This window comes from Sapajus apella, unplaced genomic scaffold, assembly GCF_009761245.1.
Source record: "Sapajus apella isolate SASKATOON/1434 unplaced genomic scaffold, GSC_monkey_1.0 scaffold18, whole genome shotgun sequence".
Classification (NCBI taxonomy): Eukaryota; Metazoa; Chordata; class Mammalia; order Primates; family Cebidae; genus Sapajus; species Sapajus apella.
In genome coordinates, this window is record NW_022436958.1 from 26588534 (window position 1) to 26598905 (window position 10372).

Below are 10372 nucleotides of genomic sequence, written 5' to 3' on the forward strand. Positions count from 1 at the left end.
GAATTTGTCTGTCTTCACATAGATTATAGGCAGAAGAAAAGTTCTGCTAATTATTATAGATTTCACCATTTGCTCATTTGCTGTGATTTGTGGTTAGCTGGACTTACGGTGCCAATGAGCATATCCACCTATTTCCTCTTGTTTTCACCAAAGAGCAGTGATAGTGAATATCTCAAATATTCTTTGCTCAAAGTTACTAATCTGTGACTTCAGGGTTTATCCTTTAGACTAAGGAAGACAGGGAAAAATGAAGTGTGAGAATCTGACTTCTCCCTAAAATGTAAGAAACAGGCTCCAATCAAATAAATTTCAAAATGCAGTGACAATACAATCTTTCACAGAACTTAGCAAATCTTTTTTATCATCCCACCATAAGAAAGCCTAAATGTAATTCATATTTCCTCGGCATGTAGCTCAATTTGGCAAAGTGTTTTCAAGGAGTAAGATTGGTTGTGTGACTCAGGAGAGTCTGCCACTTACATGGACTGAATTATGATCAGAATCTGATAGGACATTTTACAGATTATCAAAACTACATTGTTGTTGCACCATTCGAGATGATGATTAGACAGAAATCAAAATCAGAGCGTTGTGAGTATAGACATCTATTTAAATAAAATATATTAAAGGAAATGTTGGCCTTTGGTGCCACTGGAAGTAACACCAACTGAACCATGCTCATTTACAAGCTGCTATATAAATAATTGACAAAACAGGAGAAAAAGTCATTCCAAGAATTCATGAGGGTCTTATCTCTGAATGGCTCTCTTTTTAGCCATTAGATTTTCCTAACCACCTTGCTATGAAGGCAAACCATAAATGCTGAAAGGGCACAAAAAAGGACAAGCTAAAAATAAAGTTTCTTGAAACACATAGAAGCATGTGATAGGCAGAATTTCAGGCTAGATATAATATTGAATGAATTAGGTTCTCACGGCAAAAGTCTTCTTAAAGAAATATATGTGACAATTTCACATGCTGCTAATGAAAGAATGAGAAAGACTGTAGAGAAGGAATATTGCCCTTTGGCAGGCAGCCAGTCAGTCATCACTGCACCAGCTGTAAGTGATGCAGCAATAGCTAATGAGGCCAACTTTATTGGGCAGAACTGTTTGTCCTTATGTTACAGGGGTGTGGGGCATACGCCTGAGAAAAATACAGGGAAAATAGTTAATTTTGGCTTTTATAGTTAAGATTTAAAAATATATACATATATTAATGCTTGAATTCTGTCTTGCTGGCTGCCTGAACACAAATATAGAGCTCTGCTCTGAGTTTCCTATAATATACAAGAAGAGCATGTTGTTTACACACATACACATAAAAATATGGGTTTTAATGTCCAAATATTTTCAAAGTCAATGTGTTGAGTATATAACAAGGTAAGCTCTTACGTTATTTTAAGCAGTCTATTGAGGATTTTTTAAAGGTTGTTTTTTGCTTTTGGGTTTTTTTGGCAATTATAGATCTGGAGTGAGATTGATTCATGTATAAGTTTGCATATATGATATCAAAAATTATATTTATTTAGTTACTATAGAAATAAAAATTCCTCTGCAGTATGAAGTGGCTCAGCATAAAGTGTGAGAGTACATGAGCACTATGTACATAAGGTGTAAGGAGACAGAGCCTCATTTCAGAAGTCAGAAAACAATTTACGATACAAAGGTATCAGAGATGAGAGAGGGATCTGTCAGAGCCACGTCTGAAGTGTGGGGATCTTTTAAGCAAGAGCCCAGTCCAAGGCTGAGTCTAAGACACTGTCTTTGCTAGTAAGTTACCCCTGTTCTTTTGCAGTCCTTAAACTATGTCTCCAGCTACCCAGGTTGAGAACTTTCCTTATTTCTTCTAACAGAAGAAGCTCAGAAGCCACGGAGTCTAGCCCTGACATACATATCATTTCAAGCCACGTTTTCATTTGATGTTCTGTATGTTTAGCTAACGAGATCCAGGCCATAAATATTTTATATAGAAAGCAATCAAGTCAAACGTAAGATTGTTAGTGTGATATATCAGTTGGCTGTACTTTATAAAAAGACATTCCCTGGGTTTTAAATTATTTCGTCTAACGATAGCTCCCTTTCATTTACTTATGTATTCACTAGAACCTAGAGAAGACATTATATCTCCTGAAAAAGTGAACTTAAGTTTAGAACTTTCTTGCTAAACCAATCTAGAATATAATTAAAGTCACACCAATTTAGATTCATATCATACTATTATGCCTGTAAAATCAAGGTTATAGCATAATATTTAAAAATATTTGAAAATGCCCTTCTACTAAATAGTGTGCAGAAAATAAGCCAAATTATGTTAAAAAAAATAAAACAAGTATAGAGAAAAGATTGAAACAATGTACACTGAAACACAAAGAAGAATTATTCTGGGAAAGAGATTGATGCACTTTTCATTCCTCTTTCTTTGAATTATTTTTTATTCTCCAAAGCGAGTGTTTATGTTATCACATATACATTCTATTACATCCATTTTTTTCTTTCAATTCGGCAAAATCCCTAGTTCTGTTTTCATGAGTTTTACATAAAATATGTTCTGTCGTTGGTAATGCCAAAGTAGAACATCCTTTCTGAGTAATGTAAGCTCTTGGATAGTTCATTTAAATTAATTTCAGTCTATTGAAGCTTCATTTGGCTGAAGTTGAAAAGAAGCTTATTTTGAAATTTTCCTGATTTTCCCAATAATGCTTTTTTAGTTTTTCTTTAGTTTTTTGAACCTATGATCCAGTTAAGGATCACACATGGCATTCAGTTGCTATGGCTTTTTAGTTATGTATAATCTAGACCATTTCTCCTCTTTGTTGTAATCTTTCATAACATTGATATTTCTAACATCCTGTCATAATTGTTTTGCAAAAGTCTTTTAATTTTCTGATTTTTGGTTACTTTTTCTTGATTAGATTCATGTTAACATTTTTGGCAGAAAAACTATACAAGAGAAATTGCCTCCTTCCCTATATATCATATTGGGAGGCTCATAAGTCACTGTGCCCAATTTTTGGCAATGCCAAACTTGATCCCTTGGTCAATGTGGCATCTGTCAGATTTCATTATTCTTTTTTTTTTAACTTTAAGATCTGGGCTACATGTGCTGAACATTCAGGTTTGTGACGTAGGTACACATGTACCATGGTGGTTTGCTGCACCTATCAACCTATCATCTAGGTTTTAAGCTCCTCATCCATTAGGTGTTTGTCCTAATGCTCTCCCTCCTTCTTTCCCCTCACGCTCTGACAGGTCTCTGTGTGTGATATTTCCCACCCTGTGTCCATGTGTTCTCATTGTTCAGCTCTCACTTATGAATGAGAATATTCAGTGTTTTATTTTCTGTTCCTGTGTTAGTTTGCTGAAGATGACCCTTTCCAGCTTCAACCATGTCGCTGAAAAGGACATGAACTCATTCTTTTTTATGGCTGCATAGTCTTCCATGGTGTATATGTGCCACATTTTCTATAACCAGTTTATCATTTGTGGGCATATGGGTTGGTTCCAAGTCTTTGCTATTGTAAATAGAGCTGCAATAAACATAAGTGTGTATGTGTCTTTATAGTAGAATGATTTATAATCCTTTGGATCTATACCCAGTAATGTGATCGCTGGATCAAATGGTATTTCTTGTTCTAGATCCTTGAGGAATTGCCACACTGTCTTCCACAATGGTTGAACTACTGAAGTATGTTTTCTTGGAAATTCCCAAGTAGTCTGTGGAAAAACACTTGGGACTGCATAAATCCTGTTCCATAAAAATCTTTTGTGCAATGGTTTTATCATCCGTTGGTGACTCTTGCTGAATTAATTAATACTATGGTGATTATACCATATTTTTATCAATCCTATATTTCTATCAATCCTATACAGATTGGCATTCTGTAAAGGATAACTTCCCTTTTTCTACTTTCTTAACTTTTAAAAAATATATCTATACAAACTCATAGATTCTTTTTATTGAATGAGTTATAAAACCACTCATGGTTTTTGTTCATTTTGATACCCAAGTTGTGCCCAGTTTGGCCAGTGCATGCTCTTTAAAGTTGGCTCCTGTGTTCTTTTCACATCTCCTTGTGTTGCAGAGTCCTTTTATCTTCTTTCTGGCATGTTCCCAACTTGTACTTTTCTGCCTCACCTGTAGTCATTTCTTTAAGAAGGCTTGGTGATTTTTAATGGGTAATAATATATATGTTTTTAAAGATCTGGACATTTTATAGCTACTGGACTTCTAGATTCTGTTCAGAGGACATTGCTAAGAAATGCTTAGATAGGTAGAGAGAGAGGGAGAGAGGGAGACGTTTTTAAATAAAGAGGCTATACAATTTGTCCTTCATACCTCAGGTTCTGCATCTGTGGATGCAACCAATCACAGAAGGAAAATATTTTTCTAAAACAAACAACATAAAATAACAATTTTTAAAATTTTTATTACATAAAAATAATGAAATAAAAAATGCAGTATAAGGACTATTTATATAACAATTATATTTTATTGGGTATTAGAAATAATTGAGAAATGATTTAAAATATATGGGAGAATATGCATAGGTTATATTCAAATATTATACCATTGTATATAAGAGTCTTGAGCATCTATGGGTTTTGGTATTTGCAGTGTCCTAGAAGTGACCACCTGTGGATACTGAAGGATGATTGTGCTATCACTTCTAATACTCTCCCACATCACAAGGCTCTTTATCTCCATTCCTATTTTATATTTGCATCTCTCTTCTCCCGTAATGATAAGCTACTTCCCAATAGCATCAATATGTTCCTTTCTTTGTTCAGTTCTACACTGCATACAAATAGTTTTGAAATCACTACATGCCTGCCACTATCAACATCAAACCTACTTTATAACTTTTGGAATTTTTCCGCATTTTCTCTTTTTTTTTTTTTTTTTTATCTATTTGTTTGTTTGTTTATTTGTTGAGACAGAATTTCGCTCTTGTTGCCCACGCTGAAGTGCAATTGTGCAATATCAGCTCACTGCAACCTCCACCTCCTGGGTTCAAACTGTCCTCCTGCCACAGCCTCCCGAGTAGCTAGGATTACAGGCATGCGCCACCATGCCCAGCTAATTTTGTATTTTTAGTAGAGATGGGGTTTCTCCATGTTGGTCAGGCTGTTCTCAAACTCCTGACCTCAGGTGATCTGCCCTCCTCGGCCTCCCAAAGTGCTTTTATGACTTTTCTCTAGAGTATATCCCATTTAGGATGTCCTCTAAGAGTACTCTGTTCAAAAGTGAACAATTCCACTTTAGAATAAGCAAATTAATTCTTCTGTATGATTATGCTATCAATGCTACAGTGATATATTCCTTTGTTTCTATTTGTTTTTCATGTTGATACTTACTTCATTTGCATTCCTTTTGCTTAATTTTTTAAATATGTAAGTTATCGACATAGTCCCAAAGTAAAAACATTAGAAGAGTCCCACTCTCAACTGTTTTTCTTCCACTCAATTCCCATCACTCTCTCTGTGTAACCATTTTCTTTAGTATCTGATTGATACTTTATTTCTTTCTTTAAAAAATAAGATATTAAAAAATATATATATACATGTTTTATGCCCATTCGTGCTTAAACACAGGTTTCGTATTAAGTATATTTTCCCACATTGTTTTTTCACTTCACAATACATCCTAGAAATTATGTAATATTAATTCATGAAAATTATGCTCATTTTTGTTACATAGTTGCCTAGTTGTCCATTCATGTGTGTTCAGCCTGTTTTATTCAACCAATTGCAGGGACATGGATGAAACTGGAAACCATCATTCTCAGCAAATTGACACAAGAACAGAAAACCAAACACCACATGTTTTCACTAATAAGTGGGTGTTGAACAATGAGAACACACGGGCACAGGGAGGGGAACATCACACACCAGGGCCTGGGCAGTGGGGGTCTAGGGGAGGAACAGTGGGGGGTGGGGGGATTGGGGAGGGACAGCATTAGGAGAAATACCTAATGTAGATGATGGGGCGATGGTTTTATGCAGCAAACCACCACCATGGCATGTGTATACCTATGTAACAAACCTGTACGATCTGCACTTGTACCCCAGAACTTAAAGTATAATTTTAAAAAAAGGAAAAAAAAGAATTTTTTTCATATACTTTGTTGTTAGAAATGTTGCTGCAATTATTATCTCTGTGAATTTTTGCTTTGTTTGACTTTCTTGGAGATGTATTTTAAGAGTAAATTTCTAGAGGTGGGATTACTGGATGAGAGAGTAATTTCTTATTTTTTTTTTCTAAGAGTAATTTCATATCTTTTTTTTTTAGCTATTGGGAAGTTCTTCACAATGCTTTTATATTTTTGTATTCTGTTAGCAGTATGTAAGAGTGCCTGGTGGTGTACCACCTCAGCAAAAGAGAGTCTTGTCACACTCTTGAATTTTTGCCAATCTGATAAACAACAAATAATATCAGGCAGGTAATTTTATTTTATTTTCTCTTATTATGAATAAAATTGAGCATGTTTTTATGAATTCAAAGGCCATTTGTATAATTTCTGTGAGAAATCTTTATTCATGATAATTGCTCAGTTTTCTAAGTTTTTTTGATTTTGTGGTTTTTTGTTTTGAAGTCTTGCTCTGTCACCCAGGCTGGAGCAGCACAGTGGTGAAATCTCAGCTGATTGCAACCTCCACCTCCCGGGTCCAAGCGATTCTTCTGACTCAGTGTCCAGAGTAGCTGGGACTACAGGTATGTGCCAACATGCCCAGTTAATTTTTAGATTTTTAGTATAGACAGGGTTTCACCAGATTGACCAGGCTGGTCTTGAACTCCTGACTTCGTGATCTGCCCACCTCAGCCTCCCAAAATGCTGGGATTGCAGGTGTGAGCCACTGTGCCTGGCCTCTTGGTCTTATTTTTAAAGAGCTTTCATGTATTAAGGATATGATACATTAATTTATAGTACATAATGCAAGTATTATCTCTCTTATTTTGAGAAATCTGTCTATTTAATTGTGTTATATTGATTTTACTTGGCATACTTTTTATTTCTTTTTATTTAGTCAAAGTTATCCATCTTTCTTCTTGCTTTTCAACTTGGTGTTATAATCAACTTACATCAAAAGAATAAAATGTTTTAAAAAGGGAAAAACCATATAATAATTTTTCTTACAAGAAGTGCTTTTTTTTTTCATATTTCAAAGTGCCAAGGTGGTCATTTAAGCCATATAAATCAATTTCTGGTTAATATTTGGTAAAGACAGATTGTTTTTATAAAAGGGATAAGCTTCTCAATGTCCACCAGTCACCCATGATGAATCCAGAAGCAGTGTTGAAGCCAACTACAATCTAAATATAATATAACTACATTTCCTGCTGGGTTTTATAAATGTATGTATCTCCCATGCAAGTTTATTTTTTCAGTGAATGATCTAGTTCAATCAGGTCATTTCTGTATAAGAAGTTTTCAGAAATACCTAAGAGATATCTTAGTCTTAAAAGATGATAGAAATTTGAGTGTTATTTTGTCAATGTCTCAATTCCTTTATATTACTTCTTTAAACAAAAAGGAAAAAAAAATGAACAAGTGAGTTATATTAAATGAGTTAATATTTTTCAAATGTTGAATTATTTTCTTCTTTAGTATCAGCCAAAATTATATAATTTTGTAGATGTGTTTAACCCCACAATTTTATGGCCAGAAATTCTTTTCCAGAATGCACCTAAAGCCCAGGCATTCTCTTGAAGAATGTTTTTTATCTCTGGATCTGGAAGCTTCTATTTGTTTATGCCTAGAACCTAGATTAAATAAGTTTATTTTGCTTACCAGTAATGAAGGCAATAATAATGCAATTGTGTAAGAGAGTATGGGAACACAGTATGAGTTCAGTACAATATATTGAAAAAAATCTGAAATGAGAATCAAGAGAATAAATATGGAGTTGTAGTTCGGTCAAAATTACGTCCTAGGAGCTTGAGTGATCAATTTCTGATTTACAATATGCACATCTGTAAAATCTAAGAGTTATGATTGATTAAATATAATCTAAATTGGAAAATTCATAATTTTGTGATTTTTGGCACTCTTTTAGCAACTTCTTTCCTCATCCTTCTTTTCTTACGACTATCTGACCTGCCTCAACTACCCATACTTCCCGAATTCATAATTCCAATTCATTTCTTCACTAAAACTTTTCCCTTTGTCATCCTTATAAGGGCACAGAAATGCTTAGTAAGAATATAACCAAGAAATACTTAGTTATATTCCACAATAGTTTGTATTTTGCACCCTCTATCAAGTACTGTCTTAATCCATTCAAGGGACTATTACAGAATACTATACACTGAGTAGATTCTCAGCATCAGGAATTTGAATCTTACAGTTCTAGAGTTTGGAAAGTCCAAGATCAAGGCACCAACAGATTCAGTGTCTGCTTGGGTCCCATTTTGTCGTAGATGGTGCTCTTCTCACTGCAACTTCACATGGCAAAATGAGCAAGGCAGCTCTCTGGAGCTTCTTTCCTGGGGGCTCTGCCTTCATGACCTAATCACCTCCCAAAGGTCCTCACCTCCTAATAGCATCATCTTGGAGGTTAGGATTTCAACATAGGAATTTTAGGGGCACATAAACATTCAGACCATAACAACTACATACTGACTTTTATAAAACTAACTTTTCTAGGTCAGCTACCCAAGATTTGTCATTTTTGTTTAAGACTATGTTTTGTGAAAGAAAAATAAAATCTCAGGACCCCAATTTGCTATGCCAGAAGAAAAAAATTATACTGAAAGCTGGGTCATGCAAGAAACTGCCTTTCATTTTGTTCCTAAGCAGATCGCTTCAGATAAAAGGCTGGAGGATATCACCACAGGTAGCTACTCTATGTTCACTTTACCTTATGTAGAGTGCTAATTTACTAATACATAATTGAATATTCCCTTATGTGCTCCTTTTCTCTTGCAACAGGTAGATTCAGTAATGTGGCCATACCCTTCCTCCATCCTCTCCAGTCTGCTTTTTCCCTTTAAATATTGAAGCTCAAAGTCATCTTTGAAAAAAGGCACAGACCACAGGTTGTTCCTATGGATTTGTATTTCTTTTTTCTGGACATGTTCTTAACCTTGACAAAATAAACTTCTAAACTGATTGAGATCTGTCTATGATACTTTTTGTCGTATAGTGTGCAGGGGCAGGAACCACATATATGTAGAGAATATCATTTGGAACCCTCATGACTTAAAATGATGCTGTGATGAAGTCTTTCAATCACCTTCAGGACTCAGAGAGCATGTGCAACCTGACATACTAAATTGGGAGGAATTAAACATCGCTTCCAGTCTAGTATAGTTCCTTTAAATGTAGTAAAGCTGGTAGCCATTCTGCTCTGTAAGACAGTTCCCATTCCTGAAGCTTCCTGGTATCCCCAGAAGCTTCATAGTCCCTCTGGCCACTGGGTCAAAATGATCCTCTTTTTCTATTACTCTATACTCAGCCTTAATCTTCAAGAACAGCCCAACAGTACAAATTTCTGGAAAATAATACCTGCGTGGATGTACTTTATCAATTTACAAAGGATAGCTTTTTGTAATTTTATCTAAAATAGACTATCATATGGTAATTCTGCTTAGGTAAAAAGAAAAAAAAATGCAGGAATAAAAAGATAATTTAGCTGCATGGTCTCAAATGCTCTTTAAGTCCAAAGAAACTGATGACATTGATATACATATGTCTTTCTTACTCTTTTAAGAGAAAGCATATTTATAAATCCTGTAATATATCTAAATTCAGCTCTGACAATTTAACCAGATGCCTTCCTTCATTACTCTCCACACGTGTTTCCAATACAGAAAAGCTTAAAATTGGTACGATTTCAATTTAGCTAGTTATACCCTTTACATTTCCATTCTGTATATTTCTAAGGTCAATAATAAAATATCTAGAATTGATTACATGTTTCTTTGACATATCAAACACTTTTGATGCAACTATACAACTTTTTTGACATAACTGTATTTGTAGAAATTGTATCTTTGTAAAGCTATTTCCTATTTTAACTTGGTTTTATGTATGTGCAAAGTTTTGGATATGCACATGCATATGTATATATAACATATCTGTGTCTATATTGAGCTGTGGTTGTATGAAAGAGATTTTTAATCTAGGAATATAGTTTCCTAGTAACAAGAATCACAAATAAGTTCTTTAAGGAACTCTCTCTACAATCGTATGCCTTCAGCTTTGTTAGCAAGGCAAGAGCTTTTCAGAAGCAGCTTCAATTTCTGCATAGGACATCTAACAATCAAAGTAATGGTGCAATTGTATAAAGGAGACAGAGCCAAATAGAAACTTAGGCAGCAATTTCTTTAGATCCAATTCAACTTAAGAAAATCACATGGAAGGATACCC